The sequence below is a fragment of the Nelumbo nucifera genome, chromosome 4 (genome assembly GCF_055504915.1).
Source record: "Nelumbo nucifera cultivar China Antique chromosome 4, China Antique-T2T, whole genome shotgun sequence".
NCBI lineage: Eukaryota > Viridiplantae > Streptophyta > Magnoliopsida > Proteales > Nelumbonaceae > Nelumbo > Nelumbo nucifera.
Genome location: NC_142652.1, coordinates 46,136,843 through 46,164,795, shown reverse-complemented (window position 1 = coordinate 46,164,795; position 27,953 = coordinate 46,136,843). Strand labels below are relative to the sequence as shown.

General features: G+C 33.9%; 13 non-coding genes across 13 annotated transcripts; all 13 read right to left on the bottom strand.

Moving 5' to 3' along the window:
• Nucleotides 1-2,243: 2,243 nt before the first annotated feature.
• TRNAT-UGU (transfer RNA threonine (anticodon UGU)) lies at nt 2,244-2,315 on the bottom strand. Its single transcript has one exon. It is a non-coding gene; the product is annotated as a tRNA-Thr (tRNA).
• Nucleotides 2,316-5,376: 3,061 nt separating this feature from the next.
• On the bottom strand, nt 5,377-5,458 carry TRNAS-AGA (transfer RNA serine (anticodon AGA)). Its single transcript has one exon. It is a non-coding gene; the product is annotated as a tRNA-Ser (tRNA).
• Nucleotides 5,459-14,837: 9,379 nt separating this feature from the next.
• On the bottom strand, nt 14,838-14,909 carry TRNAT-UGU (transfer RNA threonine (anticodon UGU)). Its single transcript has one exon. It is a non-coding gene; the product is annotated as a tRNA-Thr (tRNA).
• A 299-nt stretch (nt 14,910-15,208) lies between these two features.
• On the bottom strand, nt 15,209-15,290 carry TRNAS-AGA (transfer RNA serine (anticodon AGA)). Its single transcript has one exon. It is a non-coding gene; the product is annotated as a tRNA-Ser (tRNA).
• A 2,313-nt stretch (nt 15,291-17,603) lies between these two features.
• On the bottom strand, nt 17,604-17,675 carry TRNAT-UGU (transfer RNA threonine (anticodon UGU)). Its single transcript has one exon. It is a non-coding gene; the product is annotated as a tRNA-Thr (tRNA).
• A 499-nt stretch (nt 17,676-18,174) lies between these two features.
• On the bottom strand, nt 18,175-18,246 carry TRNAT-UGU (transfer RNA threonine (anticodon UGU)). The gene has a single exon. It is a non-coding gene; the product is annotated as a tRNA-Thr (tRNA).
• A 487-nt stretch (nt 18,247-18,733) lies between these two features.
• On the bottom strand, nt 18,734-18,805 carry TRNAT-UGU (transfer RNA threonine (anticodon UGU)). Its single transcript has one exon. It is a non-coding gene; the product is annotated as a tRNA-Thr (tRNA).
• Nucleotides 18,806-19,302: 497 nt separating this feature from the next.
• On the bottom strand, nt 19,303-19,374 carry TRNAT-UGU (transfer RNA threonine (anticodon UGU)). Its single transcript has one exon. It is a non-coding gene; the product is annotated as a tRNA-Thr (tRNA).
• A 930-nt stretch (nt 19,375-20,304) lies between these two features.
• On the bottom strand, nt 20,305-20,378 carry TRNAT-UGU (transfer RNA threonine (anticodon UGU)). The gene has a single exon. It is a non-coding gene; the product is annotated as a tRNA-Thr (tRNA).
• A 445-nt stretch (nt 20,379-20,823) lies between these two features.
• On the bottom strand, nt 20,824-20,895 carry TRNAT-UGU (transfer RNA threonine (anticodon UGU)). The gene has a single exon. It is a non-coding gene; the product is annotated as a tRNA-Thr (tRNA).
• A 496-nt stretch (nt 20,896-21,391) lies between these two features.
• Nucleotides 21,392-21,463, bottom strand: TRNAT-UGU (transfer RNA threonine (anticodon UGU)). Its single transcript has one exon. It is a non-coding gene; the product is annotated as a tRNA-Thr (tRNA).
• Nucleotides 21,464-21,965: 502 nt separating this feature from the next.
• On the bottom strand, nt 21,966-22,037 carry TRNAT-UGU (transfer RNA threonine (anticodon UGU)). Its single transcript has one exon. It is a non-coding gene; the product is annotated as a tRNA-Thr (tRNA).
• A 436-nt stretch (nt 22,038-22,473) lies between these two features.
• TRNAT-UGU (transfer RNA threonine (anticodon UGU)) lies at nt 22,474-22,545 on the bottom strand. Its single transcript has one exon. It is a non-coding gene; the product is annotated as a tRNA-Thr (tRNA).
• Between the last annotated feature and the right edge of the window lie 5,408 nt (nt 22,546-27,953).

Here is a 27,953-nt window from a genome sequence, read left to right as displayed (position 1 = left end):
GAGAGCCATGAAGGAGACCTTTAAGAAAGTTGAAGAAAATGTAAATAGTAAATTTGCGGGATGGAAAAAGCACCCACTCTCTAGCTGTAGAGTAACTTTACCGAAAGCATCTATATCGATGATGCTCCAATTTATAATGAGTCTTCCAAATCCCCAAAAATATGGTGGATAACTTGGAGAAACTACAAAGAAAATTCCTTTAGAATAAGAATGAAAAAATAGACTATTAACCTTGTGAACTAGATCACGATTTACAAACATAGATCTAATGGTGGATGAAGTCTAAGGAAATTACAATGGGTTGATTTAGTAAGTTTAGCTAAGCTAGGTTAGAAGATACTAACCCAACCAGAAAATCTGTGGGTTAAGCTAATTCAAAGCAAGTGTATAAGAAATGAAAATTTTTGGCAAGTTAACCCAAAAAAGTTGTGCATAAAGGAGCATTCTTGAGTCTAAAGACATCTTAAGAATAGGAATTCGTTGGAAGGTAGGGAATGAAGTCTATCCATTTTTGGGAAGATGTTTGGGTTAGATATTCCCCCCTAATAGAATCTTCATGAGTGACCAACTCAATTCAAAATCAAATTGTTAGTGATTTTATCAAAGAAAATAAAACTTGGAATAAAGAAAATTTCTCGAAGCAATACCTAATAATATATGGGAAAAAAATTAAAATTATCCTAATCACGACAATAGAAGGGAATAACAAAATGGTGGGAAGTGGAAAGGAGAGAGAGTTAAGAAAAAAAGTAGGAAGGGGGTTTAGAGAAAGGAGAGGTAGCATGCTGACATGGACCACTTTGCTTTATATATATACTAGTATGACCCTGTGTGATGTATGGGAAAATCAGATAATTTGAAAGATATTAGGGTTTTTCATTTTTGGTAGAGGTTTAAATATAGGGAAGGCTTAAAATTGTTTCTCCATGGACCTATGCGACCAGGGGGATCATCCCCAAACCCATAAAGCCTCCCAAGCTGGATTTGATGCTAAGTCTCTGCTACAATGAAAATGGGACCTTACCAACCAACCGATCAACACTTTGGCATAGGGGTGTTAATAATAATTTAATAAAAATATCTATTTATAATTTATTGTTGTTTGCACAATAGAAAATAACAAATAGAAAGGAAATCTTGAATATCTTAAAAATTCTAAGTACAAATACTGATATAAATAAATTAATTTTCAAAAATTTATGAATCAATTTCGAATTGATATGAACACAAATTTCAAAATTTATTGAGATGAAAAAATTAATTTTCAAAAAAGTTTGAATTTATGAATAATTAATTACTGAAAATATACAAGTTTCAGTAGTTTAGATTTTTTAAATTAACTTTCATCAAATTAAATTACCAAAAAACATGAAAATTAGTTTATGGAAATCACTACATTGAAAATTCCCTATAAATACCGGAAACCAATGTAAATTATGATAATTATAAAAATTATTAATAATTACCAAATATAAATGATCAATATTAAAATTCATAATAATTTTTCAATTTAATAATTACCAAAAACCAATGTAAATTAATAATAATTTATTACGGAAATTATTAAAAGTTTCCAATTTAATAATTTCAAAAAATATTAAATTTTCTAGATAGTTATGGAAATTATAAATATAGTTAAAATTTCCCAATAATTTTCCGATTTAATATTTAACAATTGCCAAAAAAAAATGTTAATGAAAATATCAATAAATAATTTTTATTACCAAAATATATAATTTTCTGAAATTACCTGAAAATTGATGAAAATTAATTTTTGAAATTTAAAAATAAATAATTGTCTTTAAAAGTTTAAATTATTGAAGATTTCATTTAATTATTATAATTTTCAGATGATAGTAATATATAATTAATTTTATATAATAATAAATTAATATTTAAGTATTAAAATTTGGTTATTCAATAATTATTTATATAAATAAATTAATGTTCAATCATTTATGTATTTTATGAATAATTAATTACTAAGGTATTAAAATAAATTGAGATTTTCATTATTTTAATTATCTTATATGTTTAATGTTTAGGAAGTTTCCAACTTTGTTACAATGTTGAAATGGGAGGCAAGGTAACATGGTGAGAGGCTAAGAGCCCGTGGAGTGGAAGTAAAGTGAACATTTTCCAAAATCAGCCAGCCAATATAAAGTGAACATTTCAATTTTCTACATGGGCAGGGGTAGAGAGGGGGGATAAATTTTTAATTTTCAAATTCCAAAAACAGATAATGCCCCCATGCAGGATCGAACTACAGACCTTCAGTTTACAAGACTGACGCTCTACCACTGAGCTATAGGGGCTTAATTAATAATTAAGTTTTTTCTGTCTTACTCATATAATAATCTTCAGTTGGCAAATAAGTTGACGTACACAAGTAAGTTAAAGAAAACCGTTAGATTACGGAATTAGGAGCATATCTAGCCTCGTAGGGTCGGAAGATATAGCAGAAGTTGATCGATCGTATCATTGTTAAGTGTTGAAAAAAATGCAAGAATATAGCTGAAGTTGATCGCATCATTTGAATTTCTTTTTCTGATTTTTTTTTTTTGCAGTGCTTCGGCACCATCTCTAATTGTCAAATTACCTTAGAGTAAGAGGTACAGATAGTATATTCAAGAGATCATGGATAGACCTGTTCATGAAACGGTCTTTGGGCCTGATTTAGACTATATTGGGCTCGGATTTCAGGTTACGCCTTATTTAAATTTTGGTAAAAGCCAAACTTGAGCCCCATGAACACGTCTAATCATAAAATAACAAACTAGTTGAGTGTGAAATATAACATTGTAGAAATAGTCGTTTTTTTTTCTTTAATGTGAGTTGAAATGCTGCAAATCTATGGTTTGAATTTGGCACCCTCTTACTATAATGTTTCGCAAAGTATACTTTTAATGACTGTAATGGTGTACATGATAAAAATGTATTTGTATTCATCATTAGGTGGCTTTAAATTGGTTCTTTAATTATTTTACCTGTGGGGGAATGTTTGGTTCAGATGGATTCCCAAACTCTTTTACAAAAGTATTAGGATTCAATTGGAAATGATGCTTGTCATGGTTTTTGAATCTCCGCTGACTTGGATGGTTGGACCGTTTGGCCCAAAAATTGTTTAAGCAATCGGTTCCATTTTACCTTAAATCCAGTCTCTGGTAAAAAATTGTTGAATTGGTTAATGATCCATTGACTTGCACAATTGAACCGTTGATCTATTTGATTCGTTCAACGATTTTTGACCATTTTTTATTTTAAACATATATTTTTTAAAATTTTAATTTTTTGTCAAAAATAGGCCATCCATTCGAAGTGGATGGTCGAAATGTCAATCCGGAAATTGATGGCCAAAATGGTTTCGATTCTGGGTTGTTTTTTAAACCATTGATGCTTGTGAAGTAATTATGGACATTTTCCATTCGAAGTGGATGCTTGTGAAATATCACCTTTATAGCACTAATCCCAAATGTAAAAGTCCTCAATCGGTCACTCAATTTAGACCAATAGGTCTCTACAATGCAGTGAATAAAATAATTGTCGAGATTTTGGTGAACTTTTCTCATGAAAGATAATAAGTATGGAGAGAGATTTAAAACATAAGCCTTGGGTAGGGGCAGATTCGAGTCAAGCCGAGCTGAATAGCTATTTGAGCTCAACTCGCCAAGGTAATATGAGGCTTGAGCTCGGTTCGAGTTAGAATCTTGAGCTCGAGCTCGACTCGAGTCAAAAGATCGTAATCTCGAGCTCAGTTCGGCTCGAGCTCGACTTGAGAAAAATGTTTTATAAAAAAAAAATTATATATAAAAAATATTATATATAATAATAATAATAATAATAATAATAATAATAATAATAATAATAATAATAATAATAATAATAATAATAATATGTATGCATGCATGTAGCTATTCGAGCTCAGCTCGATTAATAAACGAGCCTGTAAATTGGGCTTGTCACGAGCCGAGCTTGAGTAACTCGTGAAGGGATTGGCTCGTGGCCACCCTAGCCTTGGGGTTCATTTTGGTTTACACCTATGACAAGGCATATAGCCTAGGGGAGGTCATGGGTTGGGCTGAGTCGGGCCAGGCTCGGCTTGCCTTCATAACAACAGGCTTAGGCTTGGCCCGGCCCCGACCCAGCCTGCATTATGGGCCTAAAAATATAAGCTTGGGCCCGGCCCTACATGGGCCCAAGCCGGGCCGGGCCAAGATTTTGGGTCTAATTATTGTATTTTAGTTCCAAAATTAAACAGTTGTACTTTTTTCACTTATTGTTGTGGAGACTATAGTAACTTGTAAGAAACTTTAAACTTAATATCAAGAAAAAAAAAACTTCTAATACAAAGGAAATTAAATAATTATATCTTGTAATTTATAAGTTTCAATTGGTCATTAGTATGCTAAAAATGATAATTTTAACAAACAAATTCTTCTATCAATAAAAAATCAACCTTGAACCTATAATATCTATGAAAAAATAACCATCCATTGTCATGTAATATCCACAAAACAACTTTAAACATCTCTATAAGGGCTCCATCTTCCATTCAACTCCTACAAATAAAAAGTGAAATAAGAAAGATATTAGCAAACTAAGAAAAAATAGTTCAAATTAATGTAAATAAATATGTAATAAAATATTGAAAATGGTTTCAATTTTACCCAAAACTTGCAACCACTCTAAACTTCAGATTTATCTTCATCAATGGAGTCTTTATCACTATAAAATTTGCCTTTTGTTGAGAGAGAGATTGGGCGCGGCGGTGATTTTGTGAAATTTGTGAGAGAGAGAGAGAGAGAGAGAGAAAGAGAAAGAGAGAGAGAGAGCCAAGAAGATTAGGGTTTAGTACTTTCTTTTTGGTAATTCCTATATTTCATTAAATGTATAAGAATTTGGTAAGATCTAAGACTATAGGATTAAAATCTTTAATCTCCTACAAATCTTTATTAATCTCTAATTAATATATAAAATATCAATTATCAAATATTTTTAAATAACATATATATATATATATATATATATATACATAAAGATATATTTTATTTATAAAATCCGAATTGGGCTAGGCCTAAAATATTAGGCCCAAACCTGACCCTAAATTTTGCAGGCCTGATGTGGGCCCGGGCCCAGGCCTGAATAAAAAACCTAGGCCCAAGCCCAGATTTTCCGGGCCAGGCTGGGCTGAAATGATCAGTGCTAATATAACCTGAGCCTGGGAGTTTGGGCCTAGTCAGCCTGAGTTCCAGACTTGAAACATAAGCCAGGTCCTGATTCCAAGCTCATGTGTTAGACTATACTGTGTGGAGCAAAACGAACGAGAGACTGAAAATAGCCTGCGCGAAAAACGTGGTTTCAAAAAACGGTGGCAAACGTGAACAGCAGGATTCGAACCTGCGCGGGCAGAGCCCACATGATTTCTAGTCATGCCCGATAACCACTCCGGCATGTCCACAATTTGATTAAGGTTTGTTTTATAGGTAAATAGGTTATTAATTCGCTTGGTTGCGACTTGTACATAACTTAAAGCCTATTGGGAGGGCGGGCTTCTTTGATTGAGCCGTTTTCAAGAAATTAAATGAGAGCTTCGCCGAAAAGATGATTTTTCGGTTCTTGTAAGCGTATCATGGCATTCTGTAATGTTTACAGGGATCTAAAAGTTCAATGATCCTTTGTGGCAAATGAAAATTGTGGGCTAAGCCACCAAGCTAGGCCCTATAGGGTGGTGATATGTAATTTATCTTTTCTATAAGGCAAATTCTATTATTAATATTATGTATTTTTAAAACGTATCATTCCAGTACTTGAACTTTTGAAAAATACCATTTTTGTCAAACACCGTTATTGAATATTATAATGAATAGTAAAATTATCAAACTGCCCTTTATTATTATAAACAACTAGGGCTGGTCAGAAGATGTTCTAAACCGACCAAATTGATCAAATCGGACTGACTCAATCCGAGATGGTCGGTTTTTAAAATGGTTCGGTCGGTCTTAATTTAAAAAATGGCAAAACCTAATGTCCCAGTTCGGTTGCGGTTATGCTCTTGGTAACCCGATGTGAAACCGACCCGAGCATACTACATATATTTGCCTTTTGTAATTCATATATCTTATATATTTTTTACCTCTTTTACTTTTAATTGACAACTACTACTTTCTAATCATCTCCATCTATGATCTAATTAACAAAAGCTAAATATAGGGACTGACACAAAAAAAGTAAAAAATTGAATCTATGCATAAGAGTGAAAAACCAAAGAGACAACTAAAGTACTATAGGCACTGACTAACACTCAACTAGCCAACTACATCTTATCAGAAATATATAGGGAGCATATAGCTACAGTTTTAGGCTACAAAAATTAATTTCAGCTATAAGCATTAATTTCGGATCAGTTTAACTAAAACCGATAAAACCAATGTTATATAAAATGAAATTTAAAATCAGTTTTCTCTCTTTATCTCTTTATCAGTCGGTTTTGATTTGCCTCAAATTCAACCCAACTTTTTCGGTTCGATTGACAAAATCAAGTGCAACTGAACCGAACTGACCATTGAACAGCTTTGTAAAGTCCAAATCCAAACTTTGGAGCAAATGCACTAAAATGTTCAATAGCTATCCTTGATGCCATTTCAATGCTCACCTTCTGTAAATGATTATATTTATCTTATCTTGATATTGTGACTCTTAATGCCAGTGAATGCTTCTCAGACATGTAGACACCCTATTTTTATGTCTCTTAGTCTTTTTGTAGCACTTCGAGCTCTAAGCATGCTTTAGCTAACCTTGCAATCGATCTAGGAGTATTTTTAAAATTTTATAAAGGTTGGGGCCCCAAGGATCCAAGACCATTGGTGCATAGAGCCCAGAAAACCAAATCCAATGGCATCAAGATCACCAAAATCCGATACCATTTACCCTTTCATCTTTAGACCCAAAACTAGAACTGATTTTGATTGTCTGATCGGAGTCATTTTGACCCTAAACCTCATTTCACACCAAATCAGAAATCCAAAATCATAGGTACGTAGAGCCCCAAAACCCAAATCCAACGGCACCAAGATCACCCAAATCCAACACCGTTTACCCCTTCATCTTAACACTCAAAGCTGGAACTGATTCTAGTCATTCGATCGGGATCATTTTGATCCTAAACCTCATTTCACATCAAATCATAAATCCAAAACCGTAGATACGTAGAGCCCAAAAACCCAAATCCAATGACATTAAGATATTCAAATTTAACATCGTTTACCCCTTCGTCCTAAGACCCAAAACTGAAACCAATTCCGATCAGAGTCATTTTGATCATGAACATCATTTCACATCAAATCCAAAATTCAAGATAATAGGTACTGCCTAAAAATCCAAATCCAATGACACCAAGATCATTCGAGTCTGACACCGTTTACCCCATCATCTTAAGACTCGAAGTTGGAATCGATTTCGATCGTCCGATCGTAGTCATTTTGATCATAAACTTCATTTTACATTAAATCATAAATCCAAAACTATAGGTACGTATAGCCTAAAAATTCAAATTTGACAACACTAAGATCACCCAAATCCGACACTGTTTACCCCTTCATCTCAAGACCCGAAGTTGGAACTGATTCTGATAGTCCGATTAAAATCATCTTTGATCCAAAACCCTATGCCTCAAGAAATCTGAAATCTAACATCTTAGATGAATGAAATTCGAAATTCCGAGTCCAACGGTACCGAGATTGTCCAATTTTGACACCGTTAACCCCTCCATCTTGAGACCCGATGCTAGACTTAATCCAGGCCTTCTGTTCGGAATCCCCTTCACTACAACTTCGAACCTAAGACTTCCCACGATCAAACCTTTCTCACACACACTCTAGAACCATCTTAAAATCCAAGATTTGACTAGTTAGGAGCCTCTAATCAATCAAGCCAATCACCTAAACTTGAATGTCCAATTTAAGTAAATTGGTATAGTCTTCCACTCATTGTCTTGATTGATTGAGAGGATCTTTCCCAAAGCTGTATTGACGACGCATTTCTCTCAATCAATCTCCTTCCAAAAATCTTTTTAAACTTCAATCTTTGATCTTCCTTATCTCCCAATCTCTGCCCTTCATTCCTTTTTAGAATTTTCCCCAAAAATCTATAAATACCACCCCTTTTTCACATTCTAAACACAATATAGCTTAAGGAAAGAACCCTATACCCCATTAGCCAAGTGAATACCCCTCTTCACGTCCGAAGACATTGCCCACTCACTCTCCAACGTCCCTAGACTCCCCTATACATGTTTGAAGTCCAAAATCCCCCTAGGTGGAGTTAAATTGAAGAAGAAAGCAACCGAAACTTTTTTGAAGCAATGACCCAATTGCAGAAAAAGTCACCCACATCCAACAGTTTTCTCTCCCTCTCTTGGGCTACATAATCAACGTCTTTGACCCTCCCAAGTGAACAAAAATTCACCTAAGTCTTGGAGGCCTATCAAGAAGCAAAAGAGATTCAAAGAAGTGCAGCAAAGGTGGGATCGAAGCCAATTAGAGAGTAGCTGGCCCCACCATTTTCATTTCTTTTTTGTCTTTTCCCCATTTTCATTTCAGTCAAAAGTCGGTCCAATTTCTTTCATAGTCTCTTTTTCTTTTGTTTTGCGTATAGCTAGCGATTTTCTTTTAGCCGTATCCCGTTTAGTTTTTAGTTCATATTCTTATTTGCATTAGAATCAGAATTTGCCCATCTTAAATTTAATTAATGGCATGCCATTTGGGAAACTTTTGATTTTTGCACCTTTTTACATTCTTCTTCCATTTATTTGGTTCATCTTATTGTTAGCTTTACATTAAACATGGCCATTTGTCAATTAATTTTTTTTTTTTCTGTACCTTCATTTAACCTTTTCACATCTCCATGGCACGTATAGTAGGTTTCATTCATTTTTCACTCATTAATTTTGTAACTTACTCCATCCCTTTTTTTCTATTAATCGCTTTAGTCATTTCGTTCTAGTTATTATTGTCAAATCACCCTTTACATGTTATAGTCACTCCATTTTTTAATTAGTTTTTCTAGTTAATTGATTGAATGCATAGAAATTCCTCTTTGTTCTCTAGATTCTAATTCACGTGTGTGTGTTTTCTAAGCCCAAAAATTATAAAAATCTTCATTGGAATATTGGTGAAGTAGAGGTTGATTTAATCGGGCACATGTGGAATGCCTAATACCTTTTCACCTTGTACCTTGGTCCTCGAACCCTAAAAATCTATATCCCATTAGGTTTTTGGGTCATCAAGAAAACAAATTGCTTTTCTCGAAAAATTTTGGATTTTCCTAAATTCCCATTTCCAAAAAAGATTAGGTGGCCACTCCATCCATTTCCATATTTTTCCATCCCCCTCTGGGTCAGGTAGCCACAAGGCCCATAAAAAAATCTTTTTTTATTAGATTAGTTTAAATAGTTTGATCTTTAATATATTGCTATGAGCATTTTAGAACCTTCATGGTTTGCCCAAATTTAAAAAAGAAAAAAAAACTAATTTTTATAAAAAACAAAATGAAATAAAATACTGAGAAATGGATTATATTCTCCTTATTGCATCTCTTCGCTTAAGGTGAATACTAGAAAAAAGAACTTGAAGATTGCCTTTTTTCCATATAATGAAATCATTTCATATCAAATGGACAAATATTCTGTGTCATGTCTCTTTCTTTGGGATAAATAAGAGAAAAAAAAAAAAACCCTAGACTGCTTTGTTAGCAAATAACCACATGTTAAGTCATTGCCTAATGCCTACTCCAAATCTCTTACATACATTGGTCAAATAATCATAATTTAGTTGTAGCTTGAAGTTGCAACTTTGTTTAAGATGGCAAAAGAAAACTTGTAAAGCTAGGTTTTAATTTGTAGTTTGTAAAGGCCTTTTGAAATCATGAAATTGAATTAAGCATCTTCCAATATCTCTCTAGCCATTACTTTCTTATTGAAAATACCATAAATACGGGCATCCACGAGACAGTCAAGAAATGCAGAGACCAAATTGTCCCCTATTTCAATACATAGAAGAATTGCTAACAAGTGGAAAGGAAGAGGCTAAACCTAGATACCAATGTAATTGGGTGGATTTATTATGTAGAAAAAACAAATATAAACGTACGAAAACATTTAGTGTATATGAGAAGGGAAAGCAAGTGGAAAGATACAAAGGAAAAGACTTAACCAATAGCAAGGAAATAAGTTGAGAGAATCACTCTATTAAATGCTAAACCAAGATACCAACGTAATTGGGTGGATTTATTATGTAACGCTACTCACATTAGAAAGTGTTTTGTATCTTCTAGTGAACTTCAAACTCACGACAATAAAGAAACTCCAAGAGAGAAATTTGATGAAGAAACAGATACAAATAATAAATTTGAAGCAGAGAAATTAAATGAAAAATGTGGAGCATGGATAACTCAAAGCTCGAATTTGCCTCTGAAAAAAAAATAAAGATTTTCTCTACCAGTAACCAATGGAGAGTTAGTAAGAAACAAGGAGTATAATCCTAGGAAAAAGACAGGAACAGATATGGGAAGAGTAAGGATTGATTCCCAACTACCTACATTAATTAAAAAGGAACCAGGAACATATATAAAGACAATGGATGGTGAGGCAAAGCAGAACACCCGATTCAACATACTATGAAGCCCTCAAGTTCAACATGGAGGATTATGGCAAAGTAAGGAATGTGGGAAAAAATGTTGGAGGTCTCTTCCTTTAAGAGGCTGATAGACTGAAGGTTGAAGAAAAGATCAACAACCAAATTCAAAAGAATTTATGGAAGAGAGTAGGGAAGGTCAATCTGGACCTGCTATGCAACAATGAAGTTGAGAAGAGCACAGAATGGGAGGTCAAGATGATAACAACCAAGATAGCCACTATGTGGAAGCTGAAGAAGAAAGTGGACATTCAAAGAACAGGTAATGGCTTCCTACTCATTACATTTGAATCTAAAATTGATTACAAATATTTGATTGATGAGGGTCCATGTTTTGTTGGGGGTGGTGGGTACCTAGTTCTTATGAAATGGACAATGGGATTTAATCCACTTATTGCTACCATAGATGAACCAAACATAAGAATGACTCACTTGTATCCTCCTCCCTAAGAGCCCAACGAAACAAGGGAAAGGAAATTGCATATATGGATGAAATGTGCCCAAACTATATGGCTGAAGCAATTAGCAAAAATGAAACTACTGTCAATGGAATGTTAGAGGAGCATTCTTGAGTCTAGAGACATCTTAAGAAAGGGAATTGGTTGGAAGGTAAGGGAATGGCAAGTTTATTCCCCCCTAATAGAATCTTTACGAGTGACCGACCAACCCAATTCAAAACCAAATGGTTAGTGATTTCATCAAAGAAAATATAACTTGGAATAAAAAAAGTTCTCGAAGCATTACCCTATAATATATGGGAAAAAAGTAAAACTATCTCCATTACTGCCAAAGAGATGTGGAGACAGACCTGAAAGGGCAACTTCTCTATTAAATCAGCTTATTAACTTCTTGAGGATGAGGGTGCAGGTATGGACCTCCAAAAATTATTCTCTTCATATACCTGGTCCTAAATGGAAGAGTTCTAAACAGAAATCGTCTTAGAAACTGGGGCATTAGAACTAATGTTGATTGCCCATATTTTGAGAAATGATTATGGCAGGATTTGGTGGATCAATTGCAGAGAAATAGATGAATGCTCAATCAATGAAACTAAAGCATGGGTTGGGGTTGAAGCCCATAAAGTTGCATGCAAATTCCCCTAGCTTCATTTCATAGTTGAAGGTAACTCAAAGCTTATTATTGATAGTCTAAGCGATCGTATGGAACCACCATGGAACATCGTTAATCTCATCAAGGAGTGTCATGATATTTACACTCGTTTCAACATCAACATCTCGTACGTGCATGCTTTCAGAGAAGCTAGTTTTGCTATAGATAGATTAGCCAATCTGGGACACCAAATCACCTTGTCAGATTCAAAGATAATAAGTATGGAGAGAGATTTAAAACATAAGCCTTGGGTAGGGGCGGATTCGAGCCAAGCCGAGCTGAATAGCTATTTGAGCTCAACTCGCCAAGGTAGTATGAGGCTCGAGCTCGGTTCGAGATAGAACCTTGAGCTCGAGCTCGACTTGAGTCAAAAGATCATAATCTCGAGCTCAGTTAAGCTCGAGCTCGACTTGAGAAAAATATTTTATAAAAATAAAAAAAATTTATATATAAAAAATACTATATAATAATAATAATAATAATAATAATAATAATAATAATAATAATAATAATAATAATATGTATGCATGCATGTAGCTATTCGAGCTTAGCTCGATTAATAAACGAGCCTGTAAATTGGGCTTGTCATGAGCCGAACTTGAGTAACTCCTGAAGAGCTTGGCTCGTGGCCACCCTAGCCTTGGGGTTCATTTTGGTTTACACCTATGACAAGGCATATAGCCTAGGGGAGGTCATGGGTTGGGCTGAGTCGGGCCAGGCTCGGCTTTGCCTTCATAACAACAGGCTTAGGCTAGGCCCGGCCCCGACCCAGCCCACATTATGGGCCTAAAAATATAAGTCTGGGCCTGGCCCTACATAGGCCCAGGCCGGGCCGGGCCAAGATTTTGGGTCTAATTATTGTATTTCAGTTCCAAAATTAAACAGTTTTACTTTTTTCACTTATTGTTGTGGAGACTATAGTAACTTGTAAGAAACTTTAAACTTGATATCAAGAAAAAAAGCTTCTAATACAAAAGAAATTAAATAATTATATCTTGTAATTTATAAGTTTCAATTGGTCATTAGTATGCTAAAAATGATAATTTTAACAAACAAATTCTTCTATCAATAAAAAATCAACCTTGAACCTATAATATCTATAAAAAAATAACCATCCATTGTCATGTAATATCCATAAAACAACTTTAAACATATGTATAAGGGCTCCATCTTCCATTCAACTCCTACAAATGAAAAGGAAATAAGAAAGATATTAGCAAACTAGAAATTTTCCTCCGCAATTTATTGAGATGATCTTGTTTCTTCCCAAAAGTCTGATGGTTCCAAACTTGGAGGGTTTTTTTTTGCACTCTTTAAGCTTTGTGGTTATTTGGAAATGTGGAGATCCTGATATGTGGGTCTGCCATGCTGAAGTGATGATGTCTCTATAGTCTTGGTGATCCGTCCAAAACGGTAAAAAGTGAAAATGCTATGTTCACTTTAATAGAACCCTCCCTTGTAGTTTTGAAAAAGAAAACCTACAATTATCTCCCTTTTATCATTGTCTAGGTGGAAATATCCGGCCTAATGAATGTATTACCTTTTTGGAAATACCCATTTACCCTAATATCTATCGATTCATATGAAGATTTACTAAAATACCCCTAAAAGAACTTTTAACTTTTAATTGAAAAGGTTTTCCATAGGTCAAATATATGTTAAATTCAAATTGCATGGGTTAAAAAACATTTAAATAGGAATTAGAACATCTATGTGAATGAAAAAAAAAACATTTATAAAATTATGTGGATGAAAAATAAAAAATTAAAAAGAGAGAAAGGGAGACATTACCTTGTTTTAGTGTGTGTATGTGTGTGTGTGTGTAGGAAATGAAAAATAGGAACTAGAGATAATTAAGAATGAATAATGAGGGTGTTTGCTTTTTTGAAATATAATTTCTAAAAACAATGTCTTTTATGGGAAAGTGAAGGAGAGAATATAGGGGAGTTGGAGTGGGACTCTAGTGGAGGAAAGATGGATGCTGACTTGGCATAATGGGAGTGGTGGGAAGTGCAAAGGTGAGAGTTAAGGAAAAAGCGGGAAGGGGTTTAGAGAAAGGAGAGGCATGCTGACATGGACCAAATATCAGGTAGGCTTAAAATTGTTTCTCCATGGGGCTATACAACCAGGGGGATCATCCCCAAACCCATAAAAGCCTCCCAAGCTAGATTTGATGCTATGTCTCTGCTACAATGAAAAATAAGAAATAGAAAGAAAATTTTGAATATCTTAAAAATCCTTAGTACAAATCCTGATATAAATAAATTAATTTTCAGAAACTTATGAATAAATTTCTGAATTGATATGAACAAAATTTTCAAAATTTACTGATATAAAAAATTTTGAATTTATGAATAATTAATTATTGAAAATATAAAAATTTCAGTAATTTAGATTTTTTAAATTAACTTTCACTAAATTAAATTACCAAAAAACATGAAAATTCGTTTATGGAAATCACTAAATTAAAAATTCCCAATAAATACCAAAAACCAATGTAAATTATGATAATTAAATAAATTATTAATAATTACCAAATATAAATTATCAATATTAAAATTCCATAATAAATTTTCAATTTAAAATTATCAAAAGCCAATGTAAATTAATAATAATTTATTGTGGAAATGATTAAAAATTTCCAATTTAATAATTTCCAAAAATGTATTAAATTTTCTAAATAGTTATGGAAATAAAAAAATAGTTAAGATTTCCCAATAATTTTCCAATTTAATATTTAACAATTTCTAAAAACCAATGTAAATGAAAATATCAATAAATAATTTTTATTACCAAAATTAAATTTCAAAATCAATAATTTTCTGAAATTACATGAAAATTGATGATGTTTTTTTTTTGAAATTTCAAAGTAAATAATTGGCTTTAACGTCTTACATTATTGAAAATTTCATTTAATAATTATCAACTTCACATAATAGTAATATATAATTGATTTCATATAATAATAGTTAATATTTAATGATTCAATAATTATTTATATGAATAAATTCTTAATCTTGAAATTTCAAAAATGGATAATGCCCCCATGCAGGATCGAACTACAGACCTTCAGTTTACAAGACTGACGCTCTACCACTGAGCTATAGGGACTTAATTAATATATAATTCTCTCTATGTTCCTAAATTAATTCTTTAGTTGGCAAATAAATCGATGTACATTACAAGAATATGCTCCAATGCCTTGGATATATGCAGATTTTATATTTGAAGAATTTTGTGCAGTGCTTCAGCACCAGCTCTACCCCCTGTACAAAAGAGGAATATAAAATATATATATATATATATATACATATCATAATTGATAGATTATAGTGTGGAGCTGGAGGACAACAAACGAGAGACTGAAAAGAGCCTGCGCGGGCAAACGTGGTTTTAAAAAAATTAGGAAACGTGAACAGCAGGATTCGAACCTGCACGGGCAGAGCCCACATGATTTCTAGTCATGCCCGATAACCACTCCGGCATGTCCACAATTTGCTCTAAGTTTTGATAACCAATCCAACATGTCCACAATTTGCTCTAAGTTTTGACAACTACTTTATTACTTGAGTTGTCTCCAAGAAATTATAAGAGAACTTCACTGAAAAATTGATCCTTCGGTTCTTGTAAGCGTATCATGGCATTCTGTATTCTTTACGGGGATTGTAAAGAAAATGTATTACGTAATTGCTTTGTTCCTCTTATACTGGTTTGAGGTGGTATTAGGTTTGAAAGTTAGCTTAGTCAAGAGTGAGATGCTTCCCATTGGCCAAGTGTTTAATACAGAGGAGTTAGTTTTGGAACTGGGGTGCAAGGATTGCTGACCCTTAGAAGGTGGTGTCTTGTGTTTGGGTAATTTAGGAATAAATAGTGAGGGTGTTTTCTCGGAAATACAATTTCTAAAACCAATGTCTTTTATGGGAAAGTGGAGGAGAGAATATAGAGGAATTGGAGTGGGACTCTAGTGAAGGAGGAAAAATGGATGTTGACTTGGCATAATGGGTGTGGTGAGAAGTGTAAAGGAGAGAGAGTTAAGGAAAAAGCAGGAAGGGGGTTTAGAGAAAAGAGAGCATGCTGACATGGACCACTTTGCTTTATATATATACTACTAGGACCCCGTGTAATGTATGGGAAAATCAGATAATTTGGAAGATATCAGGGATTTTTCTTTTTTCTTTTTATTTTGGCAAAGGTTAAAATATAGGGAAGGCTTAAAATTGTTTCTCCATAATGCCTCCCAACCCTAGTGCAAGCTGGATTTGATGCTAAGTCTCTGCTACAATGAACATCAGACCTTAACAACCAGCCGATCAAACACTTTGGCACAGGATATTAATACTAATTTAATAAAAATATCTATTTATAATTTATTGTTGTTTGCACAACAGAAAATAACAAATAGAAAGAAAATTTTGAAAATACTGATATAAATAAATTATTTTTCAAAATTTATGAATCAATTTCAAAATTGGTATGAATAAAAATTTCAAAATTTATTGATATGAAAAAATTAAATTTCATAAAAATTTGAATTTATGAATAATTAATCACTAAAAATATAAAAGTTTCAGTAATTTAGATTTTTTAAATTAACTTTCACTAAATTAAATTACCAAAAAACATGAAAATTAGTTTATGGAAATCCCTAAATTAAAAATTCCCAATAATTTTCAAAAATATTAAATTTTCTCAATAGTTATGGAAATTATAAATGTACTTAAAATTTCCCAACAATTTTCCAATTTAATATTTAACAGTTTCCAAAAATCAATGTAAATAAAAATATTGATAAACTATTTTTATTACCAAAATTATATTTCAAAATCAATAATTTTCTGAAATTAACTGGAAATTGATGAAAATTAACTTTTTGAAAATTTGAAAATAAATAATTATCTTTAAATTACTGAAAATTTTATTTAATAATGATCAATTTCAGATAATAATAATATATAATTAATTTTATATAATAATAAATTAATATTTAAGTGTTAAAATTTGATTATGTAGTAATTATTGATACGAATAAATTAATTTTCAGAAATTTGGGTATTTTATGAATAATTAATTACTAAGATATCAAAATAAATTGAGTTTTTCATTATTTTAATTATATTATACGTTTAATGTTTGGGAAGTTTCCAACTTTGTTACAATGATGAAATGGGAGGCAGGGTGACATGGTCAGAGGCTAAGAGCTGAATGATGTGATAAAAATGAGGGTAGGGTGAAGGTAAACCTGTATTAAACTCAGCTTGTTGTGTTTATGTTCATTATTTTAAATTAAATTTAAATAGAACTTAAATTAATAATTTTTACTTTTATTAAATTGTGATTTATTTAGTAAATTGTTATTGAAGTGTTATTTAGGTTATGGTATCATGCTAAGTTTATTACTATATATTTTTTTTATTTTGTTAGAATTTGTTATTATAAATTAAGTATAATATTACTGTAATCAGTTTTAACAATTATTTTTGTTAAAATTGAAAAATAGTGATTTATTTTGAATTTTATATTATGTAATCATTTTTAAATTAAAATTATTATAGTATAATATAAAGTTATTATAATTAATTATTTAATTTTATTTCTTTTATTATTTATCATATTGTATTATTTATTTTGTTCTTATTAGTCTTTTGGATATTTTTTACTCATGTTATTAGCAATTTAGATAGAGATTGAGAGATAGGGTGTTGGGAAAGCCAACAACTTGTAAGTAGTTAACATTTCAATTTTCAACATAGGTTGGGACTTGGGTGGGGAGGGCGGATAAATTCTTCAAATTCCAAAAATAGAAAATGCCTCCATGCAGGATCGAACTACAGACCTTCAGTTTACAAGACTGACGCTCTACCACTGAGCTATAGGGGCTTAATTATTATTTTTATTAAATTGTGATTTATTTAATAAATTGTTATTGATGTGTTATTTAGGTTATGGTATCATGCTAAGTTTATTACTATATAAATTTTATTTTATTTTGTTAGAATTTGTTATTATAAATTAAGTATAATATTACTGTAATCAATTTTAACAATTATTTTTGTTAAAATTGAAAAATAGAGATTTATTTTGAATTTTATATTTTGCAATCATTTTTAAATTAAAATTATTATAGTAAAATATAAAATTATTATAGTTAATTATTTAATTTTAATTCTTTTATTATTTATCATATTGTATTATTTATTTTGTTCTTATTAGTCTTTTAGATATTTTTTACTCATGTTATAAGCATTTTAGATAGAGTTGAGAGATAGGGTGTTTGGAAAGCCAACAACTTGTAAGTAGTTAACATTTCAATTTTCAACATAGGTTGGGATTTGGGTGGGGAGGGCAAATAAATTCTTCAAATTCCAAAAATAGAAAATGCCCCCATGTAGGATCGAACTACAGACCTTCAGTTTACAAGACTGACGCTCTACCACTGAGCTATAGGGGCTTAGTTATTATTTTTATTAAATTGTGATTTATTTTAGTAAATTGTTATTGATGTGTTATTTAGGTTATGGTATCATGCTAAGTTTATTACTATTTAAATTTTATTTTATTTTGTTAGAATTTGTTATTATAAATTAAGTATAATATTCCTGTAATCAATTTTAACAAATTGAAAAATAGTGATTTATTTTGAATTTTATATTATGTAATCATTTTTAAATTAAAATTATTATAATATATTATAAAGTTATTATAATTAATTATTTAATTTTAATTCTTTTATTATTTATCATATTGTATAATTTATTTTGTTTTTATTAGTCTTTTAGATATTTTTTACTCATGTTATTAGCATTTTAGATAGAGATGGAGAGATAGGGTGTTAGAAAAGCCAACAACTCGTAAGTAGTTAACATTTCAATTTTCAACATAGATTGGGACTTGGGTGGGGAGGGCGGATAAATTCTTCAAATTCCAAAAATGGAAAATGCTCCCATGCAGGATCGAACTACAGACCTTCAGTTTACAAGACTGACGCTCTACCACTGAGCTATAGGGGCTTAATTATTGATTTTATTAAATTGTGATTTATTTAGTAAATTGTTATTGGTGTGTTATTTAGGTTATGGTATCATGCTAAGTTTATTACCATATAAACATTTTTATTTTGTTAAAATTTGTTATTATAAATTAAGTATAATATTACTGTAATCAATTTTAACAATTATTTTTGTTAAAATTGAAAAAAAAATAGTGATTTATTTAGAATTTATATTATGTAATCATTTTAAATTAATATTATTATAGTATAATATAAAGTTATTATAGATAATTATTTAATTTTATTTCTTTTATTATTTATCATATTGTAATATTTATTTTATTTTTATTAGTCTTTTAGATATTTTTTACTCATGTTATAAGCATTTTAGATTGAGATGGAGAGATAGGGTGTTTGGAAAACCAACTTGTAAGTAGTTAACATTTCAATTTTCAACATAGGTTGGGACTTGGGTGGGGAGGGTGGATAAATTCTTCAAATTCCAAAAATGGAAAATGGCCCCATGCAGGATCGAACTACAGACCTTCAGTTTACAAGACTGACGCTCTACCACAGAGCTATAGAGGCTTAATTATTATTTTTATTAAATTGTGGTTTATTTAGTAAATTGTTATTGATGTGTTATTTAGGTTATGGTATCATGCTAAGTTTATTACTATATAATTTTTTTTATTTTGTTAGAATTTGTTATTATAAATTAAGTATAATATTACTGTAATCAATTTTAACAATTATTTTTGTTAAAATTGAAAAAAAAATAGTGATTTATTTAGAATTTATATTATGTAATCATTTTAAATTAATATTATTATAGTATAATATAAAGTTATTATAGATAATTATTTAATTTTATTTCTTTTATTATTTATCATATTGTATGATTTATTTTGTTCTTATTAGTCTTTTAGATATTTTTTACTCATGTTATTAGCATTTTAGAAACAGACGGAACCAACTCCCTATCTCTCCATATTGACGCTCTAGCACTGAGCTATAGGTGCTTAATTATTGATTTTATTAAATTGTGATTTATTTAGTAAATTGTTATTGATGTGTTATTTAGGCTATGGTATCATGCTAAGTTTATTAGTATATAAATTTTTTTATTTTGTTAGAATTTGTTACTATAAATTAAGTATAATATTACTGTAATCAATTTTAACAATTATTTTTGTTAAAATTGAAAAATAGTGATTTATTTTGGAATTTTATATTTTGCAATCATTTTTAAATTAAAATTATTATAGTATAATATAAACTTATTATAGTTAATTATTTAATTTTATTTCTTTTATTATTTATCATATTGTAATTTATTTTGTTCTTATTAGTCTTTTAGATATTTTTTACTCATGTTATTAGATTTTAGATAGAGATGGAGAGATAGGGTGTTTGGAAAGCCAACAACTTGTAAGTAGTTAACATTTTAATTTTCAACATAGGTTGGGACTTGGGTGGGGAGGGCGGATAAATTCTTCAAATCCCAAAAATGGAAAATGCCCCCATGCAGAGGATCAAACTACAGACCTTCAGTTTACAAGACTGACGCTTTTCCACTAAGCTATAGGGGCTTAATTATTATCTTTTTAAATTGTGATTTATTTAGTAAATTGTTATTGATGTGTTATTTAGGTTATGGTATCATGTTAAGTTTATCACTATATAATTTTTTTTTATTTTGTTAGAATTTGTTATTATAAATTAAGTATAATATTACTGTAATCAATTTTAACAAATATTTTTGTTAAAATTCAAAAATAGTGATTTATTTTGAATTTTATATTATGTAATCCTTTTTAAATTAAAATTATTATAATATATTATAAAGTTATTATAATTAATTATTTAATTTTATTTCTTTTATTATTTATCATATTGTATAATTTATTTTGTCTTATTAGTCTTTTAGATATTTTTTACTCATGTTATTAGCATTTTCAACATTTCAATTTTCAACATAGATTGGGACTTGGGTGGGGAGGGCGGATAAATTCTTCAAATTCAAAAAATGGAAAATGCCCCCATGCAGGATCGAACTACAGACCTTCAGTTTACAAGACTGATGCTCTACCACTGAGCTATAGGGGCTTAATTATTGATTTTATTAAATTGTGATTTATTTAGTAAATTGTTATTGATGTGTTATTTAGGTTATGGTAGCCTGCTAAGTTTATTACTATATAAATTTTTTTATTTTGTTAGAATTTGTTATTATAAATTAAGTGTAATATTACTGTAATCAATTTTATCAATTAATTTTGTTAAAATTGAAAAATAGTGATTTATTTTGAATTTTATATTTTGTAATCATTTTTAAATTAAAATTATTATAGTATATTATAAAGTTATTATTGTTAATTACTTAATTTTATTCTTTTATTATTTATCATATTGTATTATTTATTTTGTTCTTATTAGTCTTTTAGATATTTTTTACTCATGTTATTAGCATTTTAGATAGAGATGGAGAGATAGGGTGTGTAGAAAGCCAACAACTTGTAAATAGTTACATTTCAATTTTCAACATAGATTGGGACTTGGGTGGGGAGGGCGGATAAATTCTTCAAATTCTGAAAATGGAAAGTGCCCCCATGCAGGATCGAACTACAGACCTTTAGTTTACAAGACTAACGCTCTACCACTGAGCTATAGGGGCTTAATTACTATTTTTGTTTAATTGTGATTTATTTAGTAAATTGTTATTGATGTGTTATTTAGGTTATGGTATCATGCTAAATTTATTACTATATAATTTTTTTTTTATTTTGTTAGAATTTGTTATTATAAATTAAGTATAATATTACTGTAATCAATTTTAACAATTATTTTTGTTAAAATTGAAAAACAGTGATTTATTTTGAATTTTATATTTTGTAATCATTTTTAAATTAAAATTGTTATAGTATAATATAAAGTTATTATAATTAATTATTTAATTTTATTTCTTTTATTATTTATCATATTGTATTCTTTTTTTTTTGCTCTTATTAGTCTATTAGATATTTTTTACTCATGTTATTAGCATTTTAGATAGAGATGGAGAGATAGGGTGTTGGGAAAGCCAACATATTGTAAGTAGTTAACATTTCAATTTTCAACATAGGTTGTGACTTGGGTGGGGAGGACGGAAAAATTCTTCAAATTCGAAAAATGGAAAATGCCCCTAGGCAGGATCGAATTACAGACCTTCAGTTAACAAGACTGACGCTCTACCACTAAGCTATAGGGGCTTAATTATTATTTCTATTAAATTGTGATTTACTTAGTAAATTGTTATTGATGTGTTATTTAGGTTATGGTATCATGCTAAGTTTATTACTATATAAGTTTTTTTATTTTGTTAGAACTTGTTATTATAAATTAAGTATAATATTACTGTAATCAATTTTAACCATTATTTTTGTAAAAATTGAAAAATAGTGATTTATTTTGAATTTTCAATTATGTAATCATTTTTAAATTAAAATTATTATAGTATAATATAAAGTTATTATAATTAATAATTTAATTTTATTTCTTTTATTATTTATCATATTGTATTATTTATTTTGTTCTTATTTGTCTTTTAGATATGTTTTACTCCTGTTATTAGCATTTCAATTTTCAACATAGGTTTGGACTTGGGTGGGGAGGACGGATAAATTCTTCAAATCCAAAAATGGAAAATGCCCCCAGGCAGGATCGAACTACAGACCTTCTGTTTACAAGACTGACGCTCTACCACTGAGCTATAGGGGCTTAATTATTATTTTTATTAAATTGTGATTTATTTAGTAAATTGTTATTGCTGTTTTATTTAGGTTCTGGTATCATGCTAAGTTTATTACTATATAATTTTTTTATGTTGTTAGAATTTGTTATTATAAATTATGTATAATATTACTGTAATCAATTTAAACAATTATTTTTGTTAAAATTGAAAAATAGTGATTTATTTTGAATTTTATATTATGTAATCATTTTTAAATTAAAATTATTATAGTATAATGTAAAGTTATTACAGGTAATTATTTAATTTTATTTCTTTTATTATTTATCATATTGTATTATTTATTTTGTTCTTATTAGTCTTTTAGATATTTTTTACTCGTGTTATTAGCATTTTAGATAGAGATGGAGAGATAGGGTGTTGGGAAAGCCAACAACTTGTAAGTAGTTAACATTTCAATTTTCAACATAGATTGGGACTTGGGTGGGGAGGGCGGATAAATTCTTCAAATTCCAAAAATGGAAAATGCCCCCATGGAGGATCGAACTACAAACCTTCAGTTTACACGACTGACGCTCTTCCACTAAGCTATAAGTGCTTAATTATTATTTTATTTAAATTGTGATTTATTTAGTAAATTGTTATTGATGTGTTACTTAGGTTATGGTATCATGCTATGTTTATTACTGATGAAGGGAGATTTGACCCGACCCCTTGGCCATGCGACACGTGGAAGCAACCGAGAGTGACCTGGCAGAAGCGCCAGCTCGGCACGGTAGCAGGCCCACAACCCGAGCTCTGAGAAAAAGAGTCTCGAGCTCCCCCAAAGGGGGAACCTACAACCCGAGCTCCGAGCTGAAGAGTCCCAAGCTCCCCCAAAAAAGGAACCCACGACCCGAGCTCCCCAAGGAGAAACCCGAGCTCTCCCTTCGAGGTCGTGAGCCATAAAAGGAGCACAAAAGGCAAAAAACCCCGAACTGCCCACCCAAGGGCAATTCGGGCTATACTTCTATCCGAACTCAAGATTTCACCTCGCACACCACTTGGGCCCCAAGTCACCTGATTGAACAACCGTACCTGACACCCAGGAAGCCCGTACACGGAGGCTGCGCACCTGACTGATTAGGGGTCCGACACATGACAGCCGCCCTCCAACGGCCACCTACCACCGCCATCTCAGACGTGGTAGAGACGGCTCTGACAAGGAACAGTGGAGGTTATGACACCCGAGCTGGCAGAGGAAATGACACCCGATCCGGCAGAGGAAATGACACCCGATCTGGCGGAGGTAATGATACCCGAACTGGCAGAGGTATGGAAGTAAGTGTACAGGGTGATTATAAAAGGCCCCCATCTCTCAAAGAAGGAGGTATGTGATTCTTGCACTTTCTGGTCTTAAAGTTCCTCATTTCCCTTGCCTTCTCACGAGCACTAACTTGAGCTTCGGAGTGTTCCAACCGGGTTCCTCCCTAGAAGTCTCCATTTTCTTCCTTGTTTCAGGCACCTCCAATCTCGTCAGAGGCGAGGTAACCGGCAGATTGGACCGACCGGATTGCGCATCATCATTTGGTGCCGTCTATGGGAAACTTTCAAAAAGCCTTCCCTATCCTTTAACACTCTCTCTCAAAGAAACCTTAGCTTAATGGCTTCCTCCAGCAGCAACAGGCACAACGCCGACTTGAATGTTGTAGGGAAACACCCTCAGCCCGCCACTATATGCATCGGACAATTCACCGTCCCCCTCTCGACGGACGGAATCCCTAGCCTCAATGCACCAAGTATGGTGACACCTGTGAATGTTTCCCTTCCCCTCCCTATCGAGACAACTTTTGCCGAACCTACTGCTGCCCCTCTGGTGACTAGTCCAAATGCAACAATTCCAGCAACATCAGCTCCATTAGCAGCAAGTACTGTACCACATTTCTTAGTATCACTATCAACAGCAGTTCCCTCAACTGTCTCTGAACTAACCACAGCTCCCACCTCGGCACCCTGCTCCGAAGCTGGCCAAGCCCTCCCCTCAGGGCAGGTGCCTTCATCGAGGAGGAGCCTCCCAACTCCAGGACCCCTCCAAGAGCCAGGCCTCATCGCCGGGCAGGAGGGAAAGACTAATCACCCCCGCCTCACAACTCGCCGGTGGATCGGGAACCTCCTTGCCAGTCAAGTCAGCACCTCGGCACTCTAAGTTCGAGCTCCCGCTCACAGAGAACCAGTTCGGCGTCCTGGCAGCAGACATCCAACAGTCTGGGCCGATCAACCTCGGCAACACCGAGGCAAGTAGCGCCAACACCAGGCCCTCTAAGCAGCAGTGAAGACACCGACGAAGTCGCCGAACTACCACCCGTATCCTGCCCGAGCTCCGAGGTAAAGAAGAAACAAGCTCGGACGAGGTAAAAGTTGCCCCTATTCTTTCAGTCCCTTCCCCCCTGTCATCAGAACTCCTTGTAGTCCCCATGCCCAAGGATTTCAAACTCCCTCCTCTAGACAAGTATGATGGGTCTTTTGACCCCAATGACCATATCGATGCTTTTCAGTCCCAAATGCACCTGGCAAGGGCCAGTGGGTCTTGTATGTGTGCGGAAAACTCATCGTCGCACCTAGTACAGGAACCTGACCCCCGGGTCGATAAGAAGCTGGACCCAGTTCGTGCAGGTCTTCACCGCACACTTTGTTACCAGCAAGCGGTGCCTCCGCACCGAGGAGAACCTCCTCGGAATAGTCCAAAGGGAAGGAGAGTCCATCTGGGGCTATATCAAAAGGTTCAATGATGCATGCTTGCAGATACCACGCCTAGACCCTGCGGTACAGCTCGCGGCAGCCAAGAGGGGCGGGACACACAAGGAGTTTAGGTGGCACATGGTAGTCAACCTGCCCGCGACCGTAGCTGAGTTCCTCAAGCTCGCGGACAAATTCATAAGAACAGAGGAGGAGATCAACCAAAGGACTGAAGGCGGTATTGAAAAAAAAGAAGAGGGAAGGCGAGCCCTCCAACTCAGATGACAAGAGAAAGAGAGACCCAGCTCGGGGGCCGAAGCCAAGCTTGTCGTTCTGAGCTCCCTTAGCAGGTCGGGCAGACTACACGCCCTTAAACACAAAGCGAGCCGAGATCTTAATGACAATCAAAGACACCCCCGTATGTGAAGTGGCCACCTCGCCTGAAGGGAAACCCGAACGAGAGGAATAAAAAACTTGTATTGTAGCTTCCATAGGGACCACGGTCACAACACCGAGCATTGTAATCATCTCCGCGATGAGATATAGGAGTTTATCCGTCACAGGTACCTAAGAATTTTTGTACAGCATAATAATAATAATAATAGTAATAAGACAGGTCGGAAGGGAGAGCACAACAGAGATGCTCCCGAGTCCAGCAGCCGACCAGCCGAACCACAGAAGCAGCCCCCGGAGGAAAGACCAGTTCGGGGAACAATCCACGTGATCGTTAAAGGATCAATCGTAGCAGGATGCACCTCGGCAGCAGCTTGGGCATCAACCAGGGAGGCCGCCAGAGAAGAACAAAATCCCCCAAAATGACCTAGGACAGAAGACCCCATATTCTTTACCGAAGACGATGCGCACGGGTTCCACTACCCCCACGATGATACACTTGTCATAAAGATGAAGATCAACGACTTCGAAGTCCGGTGGGTACTCATTGACTCCGACAGTTCGACAGACATCCTTTTTAAAGCGGCTTTCGACAAGCTCCAGTTCCGAGAGAGTGACTTGAAGCCCGCGAACACCTCGCTGGTCGGCTTCAGCGGAGAAGAGGTCAGACCCCTGGGAAAGGTCACAGAACCTGTGGAAGTCGACACGTGGCCTAGCATAGTAAGACTCAGTCATGATTTCTTGGTGGTCACGACCCCCTTCCCCTACAATGCCATAGTAGGTCGGATGATCGCCTACACATTAAAAGCTGTGGTGTCCACTTACTATTTGGCCATGAAGTTCCCAACGGACTTCGGCATCGGGGTAGTGTGGGGCGACCAGCTCGAGTCCCGCAAGTGCTACGTTGCCGCCCTCAAGGGAAAGGCCAAGGTAACTAGCGACCTCGAACTGGAGCGATGTATGGAACAGAACGAGGAGCGAGCTGCACCAACAGAGGAAACTGTTCCCATCTCTGTCTCGGCAGAAGACCCCGCCAGATTACTCCAGGTTGGAGCATCCCTGGAAGAACCCCTACGATCCGAACTGGTATGCTTCATACTCAGTAACTTAGATGTTTTCGCTTGGTCCGTGGTAGAAATACCCGGCATAGACCTTATGCTCATAACTCACAAGCTCAATACTGACCCTGTAGTCAGACCCATTAGACAGAAGAAATGCAACTTAGCCCCAGAACGCTGGAGGGCGGTCGATGAGGAGGTCGAGAAGCTCCTCGTAGCAGACTTCATAAGGGAAGTTCATTACCCGAGCTGGATAGCCAACCCAGTTCTGGTAAAAAAGGCAAACGACAAGTGGCGCATGTGCGTCGACTACACCGACCTGAACCGAGCTTGCCCAAAAGATTGCTTCCCCCTCCCCAGGATCAACCACCTAGTAGACGTGACCTCGGGACACGAGTTGCTAAGCTTCCTAGATGCCTACTCAGGCTACAACCAAATCAGGATGGACTCGTCCGACGAGGAAAAAACCACCTTCATAATCGAGTTCGGCCTGTACTGGTACAAGGTTATGCCCTTCGGACTGAAAAATGCTGGGGTGACCTTTCAAAGGTTTGTGAATAGCTGTTTTAGCCCTTAATTGGCACGAAGATAGAATGTTATGTAGACAACATGGTCGTCAAGACAGTTTTCGCATGAATTAATACAAGACTTGCATTCAGTCTTTCAAATTATGCGTCAATTTAGCATGAAACTAAACCCAAACAAGTGTGTCTTCGGTGTCACCTCGGGTAAGTTCCTAGGGTACATCGTCAACCGGTGTGGTATTGAGGCCAATCCGAACAAAATAAAGGCCATCCTAGACATGAGATCACCCCGAAAAGTAAAAAAGGTTCAGAGCCTAAACGGCAGAATAACCGCTCTGAGTCGTTTCATGTCTAAGTCAGCAGACCATTGTCTGCCCTTCTTCAAGGCAATAAAAGGCAAAGGGTTCGAGTGGAACCCAAACTGCCAGCTCGCATTTGACGAGCTCAAGAAATACCTCGCCAACATCCCGGTGTTGACCCGGCCCGAAGAGGGCGATGTTTTAGAACTGTACCTCTCGGCAAGCAACGAAGTGGTCAGTTCGGTACTGATAAAGGAAATAGATCGGGTCCAACGACCCATCTACTATGTTAGTTCAATATTGCAGGGAGCAGAAACAAGATATCCAGAGATAGAAAAGCTAGCCTATAAGCTAGTCATTGCGGCCCGCAAACTCCGCCCGTATTTCCAAGCTCATACCATCATCGTCCTCACCGACAAACCCTTGAGGCAAGTATTACTCAGGCCCG